Below are 21,119 nucleotides of genomic sequence, written 5' to 3' on the forward strand. Positions count from 1 at the left end.
GTGACGGCGAGACCGGAGGTGCAGTTTTCGCAATTACTGGCAGTACTGTACGGTGGTGTTCTTTGCTGCTGCCTGTAGGGGTGGTGCCTCTCCCAATGTCGTTGCTAACGCGCCCGGTGGCTACGAGACATGCCTATAAATTATAGGCTATTATATAATACACAACAGAATGCAGGAGATCGACGCGAAAGCCACATGATTGTCACCGGTGTTGAATCGTACGGCGGAGGATCCAGTCGATTTCACGGGATCGGCTCTTGATGTCCGTGGAGATTGTGCGCTGACCGTAGACGCCAGGGTAAACTGACATGAAGTGGAACTGTAAGTGTAAATATTACCTACCTACGTGTACTACAATATATAAGGGCACAAGGCAGCGACTTATGTGCAACAACTCTCCCTGGACATTCTGATCCTGATGTACTAGACAGCCTTCTCCAATACCGTAAGGTGGGTTGCATTCCACGGTGATGACTCTGTCTGTAAAGGGAAAGTCGCTTTCGACACACTTGATCAAACGCCTGATTAAAAGTTGACTTGCATCGTTACTTCGCGTGGAATGGACATGAGTCGCGGCAATTTTTCGTGCCGTATTCTGTGGCTTGTCTGTCTGCAAAGCGACGTGGGGGAGGGGGGCTTGGCCGCCAAGGTGGTGCTCTATGGTCCGCTCGCGTGTACCTAAATCAATCGATTGTAGAATTGTACATCAATAGACGGTGCGCTGGACCGCTTCTGAAGCGGCCCTTCTCTATCGTGGTGCCTGGATCGCCATCGCTTTTGGTGTCGAAGCTTCAATCACCCTCGATTCGCGTTAACGTGGCGACAATCTTAACCCACAGCGGGAAGCCGTGCAAAGTAGTCGTGGAAGGGCACGGATCTGCTCCAGTTCCAAGCAAGCATTGTCTCAAACGTTGCGGAACACATGAAGATAACCTCAAACAGAAAATCGTTTGACCATAAAAACGTTGGTGCGGATTTCGAACGAGTAATTGGCGGATTTGCTTCGAGTAAGAACATCTTTCGAGTAAAGAATTGCAAGTAGGATTTTCGACAGCCCGGAGGTGAAGTACTGTACCGAGTAATACTGCTGGATATACAACGGTAGGCGCGCATCAAGTGTGATTCACGGTTGTCAGCATCGCCAGGCGCATTACAGGGGCTGACGACTGTAGCTGGGCTTATTGCACACCGATAAAGCTAACGGCGAGCGTGTAGAGGTGGTCTTACGTGCAAACATAGCTATCCAGAAATGTTAACATACAAATCAAACGGCTGTTCGCCAGGTTCCATTCGACATTGAGAGTACACTGTACCTCACAAATGAAATGCTTAACAACTAAATTGCCATTTCGCCAAATCGGCCCAATTCTTTCTGAAAAAAAGCTAGTTCTTAACACCAAGAAAGCGGTTTGAAATCAAGTCTAGAAATAGGTTTTGTACGCAGCTACAAGCTTACTTCCTCGTTTCGCGACCACGCTGAAGACGTTCCTGCTGCAAGATGGCTCGAACGCGAGCTGGGTCAAAGCGCAAGAACACGCACTAAGCATAACACTTTAAATGAGCAGATTCGACACCAAACATTTCCAGAACTATTGCGGAAATCGCTAGATAACATTGATCTCAATACAGCGGAGGCCAGGATCAAGCAGAAACAGCTCTATCGGCTTTGTGGCGATGTCGTCAAGGATGTTATAGATGCTGTTCTAGGGACGATAGATGTCGACGGTGGAAAGCCATCTCGACCACCTCGTACTACCGCCAAATAGTACCGCACTTTCACCTGGAAGGAGCGCTCGGCTGCTATTTTCTACTACCTCCACCCATTGTTGCTACGGCATATGGACGCAGAATTCACCTGTCGCGTGTAAGGCGTTCACTACACAACATTCTCAAACTGGACTAACAAACTCGGACAAGATCCTCGTCAGCCAAACTTCCAAGAACACCTGAGCCAACTACAAAAAAGCGTAGTATACAGATAGCTCTCTTCTCCAGAATCAAACGGCCGAATCCCTCGAGTAAGGAGGGCAGCTGGTCATATACATTTGAAATTACGTAGCTGAATCTTAACAGAAAGAAAACATATTTGCAAGATGAGAGTACCTCTTAACGTTAAGAAAAATGCAATTCAGGATTTCGTCGAACCATTTCATTTGTGAGGTACGGTAGTGTGTTTTCCCTCCTCCATTCCAATACTTCCCAGTGGACAGCAAGTGTAAGCATATCTGCTCACGTATTTCTATGCCCTATGCTTTTGTAGTGCTGTCAGTGGTAATGGTGACCTATGGCCATACGCGGGCTCCTGCGTATGAACCATTGAATAGATCGATGTAGCATGGAGCACAATCTGCCTCGGACCTCACTATTATTAATAAAACGCCTCAGATATACTTGTTGGTAAAGAGGTAATCGGTGGAGGGCGAGAAGAACAACGCTCATGACGGCAAGGCCAGCCACCTCGCAGCGGTGAGGAAGAAACGAGTATTCAGGCAAATCTTACTCGCCGAGCCGCACCTACTATAATCGCGTATGTTCACATATTTTATAGTCTCAGTGTACAGTGTATACTTCTAACTACGTCTACAAATCAAATGCCTCTATGATTGTTCAAACGTGCAAATTGTTTAAACCGGTCTTGTTTACCCAAATAAGGGCAACTATTATAAGTTTAGTGGTAATAATACATGTTTTGATATAAAAAATCATGTTATTTGGCCAACACGGTATAGTCAGTTTGAAACATTCTTCTTTAGGTTTTTAAAAAATCCTAAAGAAAATCCAGCATCACTAATGGCGATACTCGTGGCGTTATACGGTACAAATTGAATAATACTTGCATACTGCTAACCTTTTTACTTGTACTGTTGGTCTTGCATCGGCAGGACAATACAATCTTCCGTCAGCTTGCCTGGTTCCACCAATTCTGTTTTCTTTCCTTTCAAGTTAAAGGGACTATTACAGAATTCAGCTACCAACTCATGCGAAAGCAATTCAACCATCAAGCTTTTTTTATTCATTCGCTTCTACTTACAGAACCGATATGACACATTACAAACCGTTCTTTGGTTCAGAGAGCTCCTTGGTCCATCGCCAGCAGCAAACGAATCATGCAGAGATGCGCGATCACAAGCACGACACGAGCTTAGTCGCGGCGGAGACGATGTTGCTGCTTCTGGTTCGGATTCTGCGGCATGTTAATGTGCGGCGACGTGTCCGTGCCGAAGAGGCCGAAATGCTTCTCGTACTCCGCACCCGTGTAGCTCACCGTCGTGTCGTACATCATGAACCAGTACGACTGGCCCTTGTCAGCAGCCCACCCGTAGACGTAGTCGTAGAAGTACTGGGTCAACGCTCCCACCGACGGAACGTTACCGGCGTAGCTCTCACCCGCGGTAGGCCAGCCCGTCTCGGTCAGATGCAATTTGTTGGGACCGAACTTGGACACCATCTGATCCCATTGCGCCTGCAGCTTCTGCACGGACGGCTGCGAACCCTGAGTGAAGAACGGGTAGATGTTGACGCCGATGTTGTCCACGGCGATCGCGAGCGTCCAGGCGCCGTCGGCGCTCAGCCACTCGTTGATGCGCTGCACCGAGCCGACGGGCGTTTTCCCCACGCAGCTACGCACGCGGTTGATGAAGCCGACGAGCTGGTTGGCCGAGTACTTGCCGAAGCCGCCGTTGCGGAGGTCCTCGTTGCCGACGTAGACGGCCTCGACCGCCCACGGGTTCCGCGCGTAGCCGTCGCAGACGGCTCGGATCTCGGAGTCAATGCGGTTCGGGTCGTACAGCCCTACGCCCACGGCGACACGCAGTCCAGCGGCCGCCGCCATGTCGATGGCGTTCACGCCGCTCAACTGCGCCTCGTACGTGCGGATGCTGGAGAAGTACTGGGAGACTTGTTTCATGTCGTTGGCGAGGACGTCCCAGTTGACGGTGGGGTGGTGCCACGGCGCGTAGCAAACACCCGTGCTGAGTTTGTCGGCGTCGGCGGAGGTGGCAGCGACCGCGGCGGCAACGGCGAAGGTGGTGGCGAACTTCATGGAGACTGCTTTAGTAGCTGCAGAAAGCTGGAGTGGTTGGGAGGTCCTTGTGTTTGACACAGAAAGTTGGAAAATGAATATTGGTTCGAGAACGCTGGAAGTTGGTCCTGCTCTCGCTCAAACCTGGCTAAAGATACACATGGTTGTCATCTGTACTTTGCCGAAGGGCGCACAATACAGAGTACAGTATTAGATCCGGTGTGAATCTTAGCGATGTGTACGGGATGTCGTGCGCTTGTATGTATTCCCGCGAACGGGCGGTAAAGGATGTTGGAGTGTTTTGCTTTAGCGAAATCTCGTTGAATAGTAAACTGATGATCGAGCGCAATCGTCTTTAAATTATTCTTGTCAAGTATTAGCATGAGAAGAAGTCTTTAAAAAGAAAAGTATTTGATGGTCTTTGATACGGCAAGTATGTACATTATATCCATGTCGCCAAGCAATGTACACTAGCTAACAATTTTTCGTGCAATAGGCTGCCGCGTCTAGCAATCCAACATACCGTAAACCTCGGGTTCTTGCAACGCACGATCATCAATGCACGAGCATCAATAAGAACTGCCAGTTCGAAGATCAGATATATGGGGTGATACACCGTCTTCATCTTAGTATTTATAGGCATTTCTTCTTACTTGAGTAACTCAGTGAATAGACGCACATTCTCTCTCTCTCTCTCTCTTATAGGCATTTCTTCCAATTCGCAAATTGTGCGATGATCACGTTTATTAATGGTTTATACGTCGTTAAAAAACAGAATTTGCAAATAATACAAGACGAGAAATTTTACGAGTGTTACCGTAGATTATTGGCAACGTGGAAACTTTGTGCTCTATGCTTCCCCATCGAGTTATATTATAACTCGATGGGGAAGCATAAAGCACAAAGTACAGTCGATATATTTTATCGATTGTGCAATTGTAAACAGTGCATTAAAATCCTACTGGCACAATCCGAGCAGGTAAATCCGTTTTCGGAACTTCAATAAGATGTGACGACAAATGTTAACCCACGCCTGGGTGGCACTGTCATTGTAAAGGGTGGCCCAGCGAATATTCACCACTTCCACGACACGAAACGATATGATTCCGTATTCAACTTGGGACGAACTACGATGGGAGCAATACAATTTAAGTTTGACAAATAAAGCCCGAAACACTACTCCAAACTGAAGCATAGATCAAATATCTAGATCCAGATAGGTCTGAAACTACTCGTAATTCAGGGATAGCTGGTTTGAGTCAGCACGTCGAACAGTCATACCAGCCTTCTAGCGTCTATGATCTCCTGGAACCATTCGCCGTCAGCGGGCGAGCGCCACGGCGGTCGATGCATCGTGAGGCCTATCTAGGCGGCATCGGGCCAACAGTCCTCGACCATGACGTCGACGGTGGCGTGCTTGGTTTTGAGATTTACTGCCGGGATCGACACCGGATTTTGCTACTATCATTATAGCAACATAGCCAGTTGAAGTTCGAATGTTGCTAATCTACCTTTCAGTTGCTGGATGATGTGTTCAACGTCATCCAACAACTTAATCTTTTCGCCAAAAAGGAATCAGACCCTGATCCCTTCGAGACTCAACCAATCAGCACATGATTGCCAGGCAAAACAGCGTAGCATAATAGCTGAGGTTTGCCAGGCAAAGTGGAGTCTAGCAAACAATCACAATGGAACATGAAATACATGAATTCGAGATCGGCTGACAACGACACTTTCCATTTCACCGTTTCCACCCGATAATTGACCGTACAAAAACTTCCGCAATGGTTGATACCGTCGGTGGTGCAGGTGAGCCATTCGCCCCCGTCATCGGGTATGACGACGGCAAAGCATTAATGGCGCGAGGTCCATTGGCTCTGCACGATCATGTGGCCTCGCGCCTGGAGCGGTCGCTGGGCAAAGCGCTACCCCAAATGGAGGTGCGCTTCAGGGATGTATCCATCTCGGCGAACGTCGTCGTCAAGGACAAGAGCAACCTCGAGGCTCAGCTGCCGACGCTGCCGACCGAGATGATGAAGACGCTGCAAAGTCTGACGGCCAAGCAGCACACGGTGACCAAGCGGATCCTGAGGGACGTGAGCGGCGTGCTCAAACCGGGGACGATCACGCTGGTGCTCGGACAGCCGGGGTCGGGCAAGTCGTCGCTCATGAAGCTGCTCAGCGGGCGCTTCCCGAAGGACAAGAGCGTCGCGATCGAGGGTGAGGTGTCGTACAACGGCACGTCGGCTGCGGAGCTGCACAAGCGACTGCCCCAGCTCGTGTCGTACGTGCCGCAGCGAGACAAGCACTACCCCGAGCTGACGGTGAAGGAGACGCTGGAGTTCGCGCATGCTGCGTGTGGCGGGGAACTGTCCGAGCGAGATGCGAGTCACTTGGTGAACGGCACTCCGGAGGAGAACGCGGAGGCTCTGAAGGCCGCGCAAGCGATGGCCAAGCACTCCCCTGACGTCGTGATCCAGCAGCTCGGCCTCGATAACTGTCAAAACACTGTCGTGGGCGACGCCATGTTGCGAGGCGTGTCCGGTGGAGAGCGCAAGCGCGTTACGACCGGCGAGATGGCCTTCGGCAACAAGTACGTGATGATGATGGACGAGATCAGCACGGGACTCGACAGCGCCGCGACCTTCGACATCATCACGACGCAGCGGAGTATCGCCAAGAAGTTCCGCAAGACGGTGGTGATTTCACTTCTGCAGCCGTCTCCAGAGGTGTTCGCGCTGTTCGACGACGTCATGATTCTGAACGCGGGCTATCTCATGTACCATGGTCCGTGCGAGAAAGCGCTCGCGTACTTCGAGGATCTCGGTTTCAAGTGTCCTCCGTCGCGTGATGTGGCCGACTTCTTGCTGGATCTCGGCACTGACAAGCAATTCCAGTACGAAGAAAAAACTGCGCGTGGAGATGTCGTTCCTCACACTCCTAGTGAGTTTGCTGAAGTGTTCAAGCGATCGACCATGTACAGTGAAACACTGAAAGAGCTGGAGGAGCCTGTGAATCCTGGTCTCGTGCAGGACATGAAGACTCACATGAGCGTGCAGCCGGTGTTTTCTCAGAATTTTTGGACTAGCACGTCGTTGCTGATGAAGCGACAGCTGACCATCACCAAGCGAGAAACAACTGCTCTGATCGGACGCTTGATGATGAACACGGCAATCGCTCTGCTCTGCTCGAGCGTCTATTACCAATTTGACATGACGGATGCTCAAGTGGCAATGGGCATCATGTTTGAGTCGGTGCTCAACTTATCCGTCGGCCAGGCCGCCCAAGTTCCGACGGTCATGGCAGCGCGCGATGTGTTCTACAAGCAACGTGGCGCCAATTTCTTCCGAACTGCATCCTACGTGCTATCCAACTTCGCGAATCAGGCGCCCCCGGTCGTACTCGAATCGGTGGTTTTCGGGACAATTGTCTACTGGATGTGCGGCTTTGTCAGCAGCTTTTGGAGCTTCCTGATTTTCTTGGTGGTGCTGTGCCTAACGAATCTCGCACTCGCAGCTTTCTTCTTCTTCCTGGCATCTGCGTCGCCAAATCTGAATGTGGTAAGTCCGATTTCCAGTGTGGCAATCGTTTATGTCTGCGTATTCGCGGGGTATACGATCACGAAAGACCAAATTCCAGGCTTTTTAATCTGGCTGTACTGGGTCAACCCTATTTCATGGGGAATCCGTGCGCTAGCGGTCAGCCAATATACTGACTCGCGTTTTGATACGTGTGTGTACGAAGGTGTCGACTACTGCACGAAGTATGGAATGAAGATGGGGGAGTATTCGCTGAGCACCTACGAGGTTCCCTCAGCGGAATACTGGTTGTGGTACGGAATTATTTTCATGGTGGCCACGTATGTTTTCTTCATGGCGATGTCATGTATTGCACTGGAGTTTCATCGTTTCGACAGACCCGAAAACGTCGTGTTAGATGTTGATCTCAAGGCAAAGACAAGCGGCAGCTATACCCTCGCTAAAACGCCGCGTGGTTTACGAAAGAAAAGCCAAGTGGAGGTTTCTATCGAATGCCCCAGAGAAAAATACGTTGTTCCAGTTACTGTGGCGTTCAAGGACTTGTGGTACACCGTTCCGGACCCGACCAACCCGAAGAGCACCATTGACCTGCTCAAGGGCATCTCTGGCTATGCGCTCCCCGGCACCATCACGGCGCTCATGGGCTCTTCTGGAGCTGGTAAAACCACGCTGATGGACGTGATCGCTGGACGAAAGACCGGCGGCAAAATTCGCGGACAGATCCTGCTGAACGGCCATCCCGCCACGGACTTGGCCATTCGCCGCTCCACGGGGTACTGCGAGCAGATGGACATCCACTCGGAGTCGTCGACGATCCGCGAGGCGCTGACCTTCAGCGCGTTCTTGCGCCAGGGCGCCGACATCCCGGACAGCTTCAAGTACGACTCGGTGAACGAGTGCCTCGATCTGCTCGACCTGAACCCGATCGCCGACCAGATCATCCGCGGCAGCTCAGTGGAGCAGATGAAGCGACTGACAATTGGCGTGGAGCTGGCGGCACAGCCTAGCGTGCTGTTCTTGGATGAACCTACGAGTGGTCTTGATGCTCGGTCGGCGAAGCTGATCATGGACGGCGTGCGCAAGGTGGCGGACACGGGTCGCACCATCCTGTGCACGATTCACCAGCCGTCGGCGGAGGTGTTTGGCGTGTTCGACAGTTTGTTGCTGCTGAAGCGCGGTGGCGAGACGGTATTTGCCGGCGAGCTGGGCGAGAATGCGTGTGGGATGATCAATTACTTTGAGTCGATCAGCGGTGTGGCGAAGCTGAAGGATGGTTACAACCCTGCGACTTGGATGCTGGAGGTGATCGGTGCCGGCGTGGGCAACAGCAACGGAGAGAATACCGACTTTGTGGAAATCTTCAAAGCCAGTCAGCATTTCGATCGTTTGCAGTCGGACTTGGATCAAGAAGGTGCTACTCGACCATCGCCCTCGTTGCCGGCTCTAGAATTTGGAGACAAGCGTGCAGCATCGGAGCTGACTCAAGCGAAGTTTCTATTGAAGCGCTTCTGCGACCTGTACTGGCGCACAGCTTCGTTCAACTTGACTCGGTTTGCAATTTCCCTCGGTTTGGGGGTTGCCTACGGGGTTACGTATGTCGACTCGGAGTACAAGTCATACTCCGGCGTGAACTCGGGCATGGGCATGGTGTATATGGTTGTGTCCTTTATTGGGCTTATCTCATTCAATGGGCTAATTCCCATTGCAGCTGAACAACGCACCGTGTTTTATCGTGAACGTGCGAGTCAGACCTACAATGCCTTCTGGTACTTTGTCGGGTTGAGTGTCATGGAGATTCCGTACGCAGTGGTAGCAGTTCTGCTGTTCTTGGCCCCGTTCTTCCCGCTCGTGGGGTTTTCTGGCGTGGGTGCGTTCATGACAGCCTGGGTGGTCCTTGTCCTGCAAGTACTGCATCAAGCATACATGGCAGAGCTCCTCGTGTTTCTGCTGCCGAACCTAGAGGTTGCCGAGATCGTGGGGGTGCTGCTGAACCTGATCGGATACTTGTTTTCCGGCTTCAGTCCGCCAGCATCGGCGTTACCGTCGGCTACTGTGTGGCTCTACGATATAACCCCGATGAAGTACAGCGTGGCTGCATTCGCGACCGTTGTGTTCGGTAGCTGTTCAAATGAGGGCGACTTCGGGTGCAGGGAGATGATGAACGTACCTCCGTCGCTGCGGAACAATATCACGGTCAAGGAATACCTGGAAACCAACTTCTTGATGAAGCACAGCGAAATCTTGCAGAACTGCGGGGTTCTGGTCGTTTTCGTGCTCCTCTTCAGTGTCTTCACGCTGCTGGCCATGCGCTTCCTCAACTTCCAGAAGAGGTAGACATAGCGACGCACTGCTCTGGCTGCCGTTGCTTCACGTGTGGAGGCCTTAAGTGTCCTCCGATTAAAAAGTTGGTTAAATATATTATTTTACTTTTACACTACTAACGCTGCTTTCTACTTATTGCACAGCATTGGCGCTGGTCGTGATTGCAGTATAGGCATCCGCGAAACACCACCATATCTATTCTATGTAGTGACAGACAACATGTTTAGCACCATTGACCGGACTCTCATCGTGTAAAGCCTAGAATAATTTTTGGCGCAACTTACAGTCGGCTCTCTCGGTGGAGAGTTTTCGGTGCAATATCGATCATTATCGCTAGATTTTTTCTCCCCGAAAACGTTCGTGAGTGCTGTGACCATCGCGCCGTTTGGATCCTGTTTGTTCATTTAGGTGGCATATTTGGTCCAAACTTTAAAGTTGGTTCTCGAAAACATCGTTTTGGGCTCGATGAAAACACCATATTCTTGCCAATCGACATAGTGGTGAGTTTCAACGTCTTTGAAGGCACTGTCGATAGATTCGTCAGTCTTGAGTACATGTAGGCCCTCGAGCGTCTTGGTCTTGGTCGACTTATACGCGCTTATCAGGATAGGTTCTTAGAAGTTTCTTGGTTGGGTATTGTTTGAAGTCAAAACTTCAGGTGTTATTCTGAACGCTGCGCTGCAATCAGCATTTGCCAGGAACATTGCGTACACTAGCAGGACACATGTGTAGAAGAACCCTATGAGGAGACTTAGGAGAAATGTCTAGGATCGATCACCGAGTGCTGGAATGGTGCTTGGAAAGTGGCCTACGGAGAGCTTGTCTGTGGCAAGATTCCAGCTTGGGGCTGTCAGAAGAATTTGTTTGAATAATTTGCAAAACTGCTGTGTGGATCAGTATACCTACTTAAGCATATGTACTCACAAGCGAAATTAAATTCATGTCATCTACGGTTCGTACGTGCAAACTCCACCAACACTTTTTGACATTCTGTTTTTGTCAAATACTTCGAAGTACTTGCTGTTGCATTCACAGCTTTTGTTTAGCAACTGTACTTATGCGCTTGAATTTCAGACTGCACGTCTGTCGTGCAGCATTTCTTAACCAAGTTGTGATGTACTTACTTGCGTGTTGTAACCCAGTGAACTGCACGTGTACTTATCCAGTCCCATGTCGTGGTATGGCCACTCGCAATCGAGGATCATTTTCCAACGAGAGGATGGAAGCCTCCTCCATAAAGGATAAGAAGCACTTTTCCGTATAGCAGCTGACATCCTTCGCAGTCATGGTGGATTTGATCTAACACGAGTTACCGTGAAAAATTAGGTGACAATACTTGAGTTTTCTCGAGTCTGTTCCCAAACAAAAACCAAAGTGTGCGGATTGCCACACCGCATTAACCGTTAAAAGCACTGGAAGATGATTTTATTTCTTTTGTTAATCTTGTAGAATGGTACTTTGTCTACCTTTTCTGGTAGTTAATGAAGCGCATCGACAGCAATGTAAACACACAAAAGAGGAGAACGAAGCCAACCAAAATCCCACAATTCCTCCAGATCTCGCTGTGCTTCATCAAGAAATTTGTCTCCAAATATTCCTTCACGGTGATGTTGTCCCGCAGCGACGGAGGAACATTCGTCATTTCAGTGCATCCGAGGTCACCGTCGTTCGAACAAGCGCCAAACACCACAGTCGAAAATGCGGCGAGGCTGTACGTCATCGGAGTGATGTTGTAGAGCCACACGGTGGCTGGTGGGAGGGTGGATCCAGGTGGACTGAAACCCGAAAACAAGTAGCTGATCAGAGTAACCAGCACCCCCACGATCTCTGCGACTTCCAGGTTTGGTAGCAGAAACACCAGTAGCTCCGCCATGTACGCCTGGTGGAGCACATGCAGTGACAGGATGAGCCAGCACGCGAAGAAAGCGCCCACTCCGGTGAATCCCACGAGAGGGAAGAATGGGATCAGGAACAGCAGCACTGCCGCTAAGACGTACGGGATCTCCACAACGCTCAGCCCAACGAAGTACCAGAAGGCGTTGTAAGTCTGACTCGCACGTTCACGGTAGAAGACGGCACGTTCCTCAGCAACAACAGGAATCAATCCGTTGAACGACACGAGGCCAATAAACCCCACGGTCAAGTACACCATTCCCATGCCAGAGTTGATGCCTGAGTATGACTTGTACTCCGCCCCAGCGTACGAGATGCCGAACAGCAACCCCAAGCCAAGCGAAATAGCAAACCGAGTCAAGTTGAACGAAGCTGTGCGCCAGTACAGGTCGCAGAAGCGCTTCAATAGGAACTTCGCTTGAGTCAGCTCCGATGCTGCACGCTTGTCTCCAAATTCTAGAGCCGGCAACGAGGGCGATGGTCGAGTAATACCTTCTTGATCCAAGTCCGACTGCAAACGATCGAAATGCTGACTGGCTTTGAAGATTTCCACAAAGTCGGTATTCTCTCCGTTGCTGTTGCCCACGCCGGCACCGATCACCTCCAGCATCCAAGTCGCAGGGTTGTAACCATCCTTCAGCTTCGCCACACCGCTGATCGACTCAAAGTAATTGATCATCCCACACGCATTCTCGCCCAGCTCGCCGGCAAATACCGTCTCGCCACCGCGCTTCAGCAGCAACAAACTGTCGAACACGCCAAACACCTCCGCCGACGGCTGGTGAATCGTGCACAGGATGGTGCGACCCGTGTCCGCCACCTTGCGCACGCCGTCCATGATCAGCTTCGCCGACCGAGCATCAAGACCACTCGTAGGTTCATCCAAGAACAGCACGCTAGGCTGTGCCGCCAGCTCCACGCCAATTGTCAGTCGCTTCATCTGCTCCACTGAGCTGCCGCGGATGATCTGGTCGGCGATCGGGTTCAGGTCGAGCAGATCGAGGCACTCGTTCACCGAGTCGTACTTGAAGCTGTCCGGGATGTCGGCGCCCTGGCGCAAGAACGCGCTGAAGGTCAGCGCCTCGCGGATCGTCGACGACTCCGAGTGGATGTCCATCTGCTCGCAGTACCCCGTGGAGCGGCGAATGGCCAAGTCCGTGGCGGGATGGCCGTTCAGCAGGATCTGTCCGCGAATTTTGCCGCCGGTCTTTCGTCCAGCGATCACGTCCATCAGCGTGGTTTTACCAGCTCCAGAAGAGCCCATGAGCGCCGTGATGGTGCCGGGGAGCGCATAGCCAGAGATGCCCTTGAGCAGGTCAATGGTGCTCTTCGGGTTGGTCGGGTCCGGAACGGTGTACCACAAGTCCTTGAACGCTACATTGACTGGCGTGAATGCTCTTTCGTTTGCTGGGTGAACTGGTAGAGCAGTACTTCCTTCTTGGGGCGAGCTTCGTGGCGTTTCAGTAGCAACATAGCTGTCCGTGGTTTTGGAGATGACCTCCGAGTCTAGTGTGATATTTTCCGGGCTCTCGAACCGATAGTACTCAAGCGCGATGCAGGACAGCCACAGGAAAAATACATACATGGCAGCCATGAGCACCATTCCATACCACAGCCAGTATTTCTCCGACTGAACCCCGTAAGTGGTTAGCGAATACTTGCCCATCGTCGTCCCGTACTTCTTGCAGTAGTCGATTCCATTAAGCACGCATTCATCGAAATGCGAGTTGATGTACTGGTTCACTCCAAGCGCGCGAACACCCCACGACGTCGGATTGATCCAGTACAGCCAAATCAAATAGTCTGGAATTTGGTCTCTCGTGATGGTGTAGCCGGCGAACATGACGAAAAAAATAATGGAAACACTGGAAAGCGGGTTGGCCACGTTCAGATTCGGTGATACTGATGCCAGGAAGAAGAAGAAAGCCGCGAGCGCGATGTTGATCAAGCACAGCACCACCACGAAAACGAAAAAGTTCCAGAACGTGCTCAAAAAACCGCACATCCAGTACACAATCGCGCTGAATACCACCGTCTCGAAGATAATCGCCGGCAACTGAACGACTGAGCTGGAAACCACGTAAGAGGCAGTGCGGAAGAAATTGGCGCCGCGTTGCTTGTAAAATACCTCGCGCGCAGCCATTACTGTCGGGATCTGAGCCGACTGCGCCACCGACAAGTTTAGGATCGACTCGAAGATGATCCCCATAGCCAACTGTGCATCTGATGTGTCGAACTGGTAGTACACGCTTGAGCACAGCAACGCGATGATGGTGCTCATCGTCATTCGACCCACCAGGGCGGACATTTCCCGCTTAGTGATAGTCAACTGTCGCTTCATCAGCAACGACGTGCTGGTCCAAAAATTCTGAGGAAACACCGGCTGCACGCTCATGTGAGTCTTCATGTCCTGCACGAGACCAGGATTCACAGGCTCCTCCAGCTCTTTCAGTGTTTCACTGTACATGGTCGATCGCTTGAACGATTCAGCAAACTCACTAGGAGTGTGAGGAACGACACCTCCACGCGCAGTTTTTTCTTCGTACTGGAATTGCTTGTCAGTGCCGAGATCCAGCAAGAAGTCGGCCACATCACGCGACGGAGGACACTTGAAACCGAGATCCTCGAAGTACGCGAGCGCTTTCTCGCACGGACCATGATACATGAGATAGCCCGCGTTCAGAATCATGACGTCGTCGAACAGCGCGAACACCTCTGGAGACGGCTGCAGGAGTGAAATCACCACCGTCTTGCGGAACTTCTTGGCGATACTCCGCTGCGTCGTGATGATGTCGAAGGTCGCGGCGCTGTCGAGTCCCGTGCTGATCTCGTCCATCATCATCACGTACTTGTTGCCGAAGGCCATCTCGCCGGTCGTAACGCGCTTGCGCTCTCCACCGGACACGCCTCGCAGCATGGCGTCGCCCACGACAGTGTTCTGGCAGTTCTCGAGGCCGAGCTGCTGGATCACGACGTCAGGGGAGTGCTTGGCCATCGCTTGCGCGGCCTTCAGAGCCTCCGCGTTCTCCTCCGGAGAGCCGTTCACCAAATGACTCGCATCTCGCTCGGACAGTTCCCCGCCACACGCAGCATGCGCGAACTCCAGCGTCTCCTTCACCGTCAGCTCGGGGTAGTGCTTGTCTCGCTGCGGCACGTACGACACGAGCTGGGGCAGTCGCTTGTGCAGCTCCGCAGCCGACGTGCCGTTGTACGACACCTCACCCTCGATCGCGACGCTCTTGTCCTTCGGGAAGCGCCCGCTGAGCAGCTTCATGAGCGACGACTTGCCCGATCCCGGCTGTCCGAGCACCAGCGTGATCGTCCCCGGTTTGAGCACGCCGCTCACGTCCCTCAGGATCCGTTTGGTCACCGTGTGCTGCTTGGCCGTCAGACTTTGCAGCGTCTTCATCATCTCGGTCGGCAGCGTCGGCAGCTGAGCCTCGAGGTTGCTCTTGTCCTTGACGACGACGTCCGCCGAGATGGATACATCCCTGAAGCGCACCTCCATTTGGGGTAGCGCTTTGCCCAGCGACCGCTCCAGGCGCGAGGCCACATGATCGTGCAGAGCCAATGGACCTCGAGCCATCAATGCTTTGCCGTCGTCGTACCCAATCAAGGAGCCCGGTGGGCCACCGTTGCCGTCTCTATCCATCAAGCGAGTTGGTTGTCTGTTGCCTGGCGTGTCCGTAGTTCCCATGAAGTGGCAGATTGGAAAGTGAACTCTCGAAACGAACGAGAGGGTGATGATGATGATACGGCGATTACTTGCCTGGTAATCAGATTTGATTACACGATGCTGTACGGGACTCACCAATCGTCCTGGTAAACATGGCAAAGCACCAGAAGAACCTTCGGTGGTCCGCTCGCATTGCTGAGGTGGCGATCTCCAACGTCGAGGGCCAAAGCCTCGAAGGACTCGTCTACATCGCAAATGGAAATTCTAGCGCCAAAATGCGGCTTATATATGGTCGAATTTGCCCACAAGAACTCGCTTTACGCGGTGTGAACCGGATCGGTCCAAGCGTAAAAGCCTTCGACTACTGTCGGGAATGCTCACGTGCGGCGACTTGTCCGAGCCGAAGAGGCCGAAGTGCTTTTCGTACCCCGCAACCGAATAGCTCACGATCGTGTCGTAAATCATGAACCAGTATGACTGGCCCTTGTCGGCAGACCACGTCACGTAGTCGTAGTCGTTCAGATACTGCTGCATGCCCTCGTCGGACGGCCGGTTATCTCCGTAGTTTTCGCCTGCATACGACGAGCCCGTCTCGATCAGGTAGAGCTTGATTGGGTCGATCTTGGATGTCATCTGACCCCACTGCACCTTCAACTTCTGCACCGAGGGTTGCGTGCCTGGCCGCCAGGCAGGCTGGCGTGAAGAACGGGTAAATGTTGACCCCGATGTTGTCCACAGCAGTCGCCCCCCACAACCACTCGTTGATGCGCAGCACCGAACCGACGGGGGTGTTTCCCACGCAGCATACTGCCTGGTCATACCTCTTATGTTGGTTGTCGCTCCCAGTAGCGGATCTTGCATCAATGCATGGCTGTGGTCACGACAGTGAACCGGGAGTGACGTACGTAAGGTTTTTCCTTCGAGGCTGTTCTGAATTTGTGGTCATAACTTAGGTAGGGAAGTTGAATCGTTTAAGCGAGTCTATCGTGTTCAGATTACAGACTTGATCTAGATAGCGATACTTCCTACTCACTGCTTTCCTTCACGCTACTGCATACTGATTTGCTGTGCATTGTCCGTGCGAGGAGGCCGAAGCGCTTCTCGTACTCCGCACCCGAGTAGCTCACCGTTGTGTCGTGCAACCAGTACGTCTGGCCCTTGCCACCAGCAAAACCGTAGACAAGTACTGCGTCATCGCACGATCGAAGGAACGTTACCGGCATAGCTCTTGCCAGCAGTCGGCCATCTCGCTACTGAATACTGGAACCGATTCGAACAAAATAATGTTTTTGGAAATTTTGAGACTGCTCATTTTAACGTATAAGCGCACTCTTTTTCTACTGTACCGCAATCTTTTTGTTAAGATTTGGCGAAGGAAAACAAAATTCAACTTCAACAGGCCAAGGCCTCCATGATCCCGCACACGTCGCCCACGCCCAATTAAAAAATCTAGTTTCGTACAGCGATTCAGGCACGAATATAGCGCGGCGCTAAAGTCGGTTTCAGTACGGACGGCACGTCCACCAACAATTCGCTTGACATTTTTACGCATTTCATCTTGCTACTCTACGAGCAGAAGTATCGTGTACGACTCATGACAGCGCAGCACTATTTTAAGTGAGCGACGATGACTACATATTATTAAATATCTAAGTTGTCAGTAAAATTCTTATCCGTAAACTAGGCCCTCAGTTATCTCTCCGGTCGGGCTTCATTGCACTTTCACCCTTTTTGGTTGGACTTGCTGTAGTATAAACCTCTTTTTGTCATCAATAGTTAGTCTGTTTTCAAATTAAAAGGAGCGCGTCGTTCTAAAATAATGTTGTTATGGAGTTTTATTGGCAGTATTCTTTTGTCGAGAAAATTCCGTTATTAACAACGAAAAAGTAACGCCAAACTGCACATACTTTGTTAAACATTATTTTAGTGAAGTACGGTGATACCACGTGGCAATCGAGTATAATACATGTGATAAATAGTTTATCTGTTCCCCCGACCGGCATCCGTCGGAGTGTTCCTCGCGCAAGCAGCATGCAATCAGCCGGCAATGCCCTCGTGATCTCTGCCAGTGACCTAGAGTGAGCTCCGATCAATAATTTCATGCAGAAAACTTCATCAGATGCAAGATATACAAGCGCAAGCGTTGTTACAAGACCAGATTACGCAGGACAGTGGTGTGCAAACACAAGATTGCATATCACTAAGATGCAGTCTACAGCGAATACGGGGAACCACTATCCGATTCACCGCAGTACCCATCAAGCTCGGGTAATAATTTGCATCCTCGTACGAAATCAATTTGGAAGTTAATAAACATAATAGTATTTTCGTCTTTTAAAATCTCAACTGGATGGGTCACCATAACAGCATAAATTGAAAAGCGTGCAGGGTACTCAACATGGTAGGTATATCAAAATATCGCTTTGCATTGCAAAGAAGAATAATGACACCTCAGGTATCCGCCCATGAACTTTGGACTCTGGATAAACCCAGATAATTGCTGCCGAGGACAGCGAAGGCCGCCCCGCCGAAGGCCTTATCACTGTATTACTTACTAACCAAACACTGCAAGTAGTGCAGCGAGCCCGCAAGGCGAGCGGACGGGAGCGCAACTGCCGCAGCGAGGCGTAGGCAGGCCAGCTCCAGTATGGAGGGAGTATATTGAGCGGAGCGCCCCAACCAAACTAAACTTACCTCCGCGAAGCGGTAGCGCTTGGCTAGTTTACAGTCATTAGCTTCAACAGCACCGTTATCCATTTTTCAAGTTTATTGCAAAAGAGGCGAGTTTGACGGAGAATTACTGGTACATTCCATGAATCTCCTTTCACATCCCCAACGGGTACACAAACGTACGTGTTGTTGTTGCAAACATCGGTTTTATGGCCTTGTGGTGTTCAAGGTGCGAACTGAATTGACAGTTCCCCACATTAACACGGTGCTCCATTCCACCTGACCAGTTTTTTTGTTTTCGTTTGAGATTGCTGCTACATCGTTTGCTTCTACATACTCTGGTGGTACTACATGTAACGCACGGCCACGTAGGTCCCTCTTGAAGGTGGAAGTTGTTCACCACAAACCAGTGTCAGACGATCTGACTCAAGTCTGAATCAAGGAGATGGGAGGGACGGGTTTGTTTGCTCCTGTTTCTTCCTGGTGTCCACCCCAACAAAACCGTGTGTCAGCGTCAACGGGTGCTGCTGCATGGTTGGTGTCGGTGCTTCACGTGATCACTGCTTGCAGAACCGTCAGCATCTCAGAGGGACTAAACAGGCCCTGGTATATATGGGGCGACGCAGTACATACGTCCAATGTGTTCCCGACTACCCAGTCTCCCAACACATTATCTAGTACAGCGAATACGTGTTTGAAAAGTCGAATGATCCTGTCAATTGATATCAAGTGGCCAGCTACCTACTAGTATTATTCTTGTTTCGTTTTATTTTTTCTTCAACCACACCACAGTGTGGTGTGGTGTGGTGACCACAGAGATCCATACACTATTGTTTCGATAGCGGCAACGTGAAATATTTTGATGAATGCCGCCCAATCAGAGTGATACCCAAGCGCCACTACTGTCAATTACAGGACTCCTAGCTGTAATCACATCCTGGACTCGACATTCAGTCATACGGACGAGCTCGAGTTGGCTCGAGTTCAAGATTCATATCTCAATCGACTACCTAGGCAGCATGCAAACCACAACCAACAGCCAACACCCGTGCTGCCATGAACTCCAGCGTTCTCTGCCCACCGAATCACCATCTTCTGAGTGACAACGTCAATTCTGTCACTACGAAACACCCCAACCAGGGCCACGCCGTCACCAACCAAGACGAGACCAACCGTGACACCACCCAAGCTCAAACTGGGGGCTACTCGACCCCATCGACACACTACGGGGACATGAACGCGACCCAAGCCAATCCCTGGGGAGGAAAACAGTACGACACTGCTGTGCTGTACTACAATACGCACGGAATTGAGACGGTATCTGCAATTTGCGATGCATCGGCGCCAGCGGACAAGATAAAAGGGAAGGAAACCACACCAGATGGCAACCCCAAGCGCCGACAGACCATTGATATCATCGCTCCATCGAACCTCGCAGTTGTGAAAGTCGGCGTCAACCAAGAACACCTTGCGGAGCTGATTCGCCTAGGCCAAGATATCCATCGCAGGCGCTGCCGCGAGAGTCAAAGACGATATAGAAAGAAGCAGAATGACAAGCTTCTTGATCTAGAGACGGCTACCGTGCAGCTTCGTGTCGAGGTTGCCAGACTCGAAAAGAAGCGCGCCGACCTCTTCGCTGCAATTCAGAGGAAGGCCAACATGTGGAATGTGGTGGTAGAATACTTGTGGCTTTTTCGCCATGGCCTCCAATTGCAACGACAGCTGTCGCAGGATACAATAGACGCCCAGCTCGATTTCGTGCACAAAGCCATCGCTGCTGATGTTGCGTGCAATGGTGGATTCGGTCAAACGGCTACAATTAGGAGCTGGTGGTTCTTGCAGTGGTTTGGCGACGTGGAGGTTGAGCTCAAAGGTCTGGAGAAGATCACGAACAATTCGCTGAGTACGGTGACACAAACTGTCGTGACGATCACCGAGCAAACACTACAGACGTTGTTTCCCCCCACCTGAGCAGCGAGGCTGAAGGCGATTGGGCTCACAAGATAGCGCGTAAACTGGTCGGTCAACGGATCTCTACGAAAGGTTCGGTCTACTTCGAATTTGGTGAACACAGCGGCCACGTGACGAGCATTATTGCCCAGAGTGACATGCTTACTCCTATGCTACGCTTGCTGGGGAATCTGGCATATGTGTCCCTAGCGTTTGATAAGGCTTTGATCTCTCAACTTCCAGTGGAAGCGGAGAACCGTCAAAATAACTCCGTAAGCAGTGATTGCACTGTTGTATACGCGCAATATACAAGCTCATGCAGATTTTTTTTAACAGTTCGACTACCACAAATATAAACGAACCGAAACGTTCTTGTGCGGATATACATTATTGATCGATTTAATATGTTATGGCAAACGGTAGCCAGCTACTCTGGAAGTGAAAAACTGAAACGACAATAGCAACCGTTAATTAAAGGTTCACAGCATGCATATTATCAAAGACAAAACAAATATAATTATCCTCGGAATACATTCTATTTAAAGAGTTGGAAATTTCGAGAACGTCTAGCGAACTAGAGTTGCACACTAACCCTGCGAACTGATTTACGACCGCTCCGTCCTTTTCAGCTGGGATAAAATGCATGGGGACATTCCGCACACATATATCCAGCATCGCACTTGTTTCGGAAAATCGCTGGATTAATACCACCCTGTCTCGTCGGAATGCATGCCGCGAAAATTCCTTCACCTTCTGCAAACACTCGCCAAACTATCACCACTCGATCTTGCTGTACCGTCGACCAGCAATGCGTTGAAAACCTGACACGGTCCTACCAGATTCTAACCGTTTTGTAACGCGAAACTTCAGGGCGACCGTATTTTCTGGATCTTTGACAGTCACAGTGTTCGCTGTTTTCTTATTTCTGGATCAAAAGACCAAGCTGCCAGAGTGTTTGAAAGTTGTAAGGTATCCGTTGCCTTGCCACTAACTCAAAGTGTCCCGTTTTGTCGTTTACCTTCCAGACAAACTTGGATTTGACTGAGGC

Source organism: Phytophthora cinnamomi, assembly GCF_018691715.1.
Source record: "Phytophthora cinnamomi strain GKB4 chromosome Unknown Contig0, whole genome shotgun sequence".
Taxonomy (NCBI): Eukaryota; Oomycota; class Peronosporomycetes; order Peronosporales; family Peronosporaceae; genus Phytophthora; species Phytophthora cinnamomi.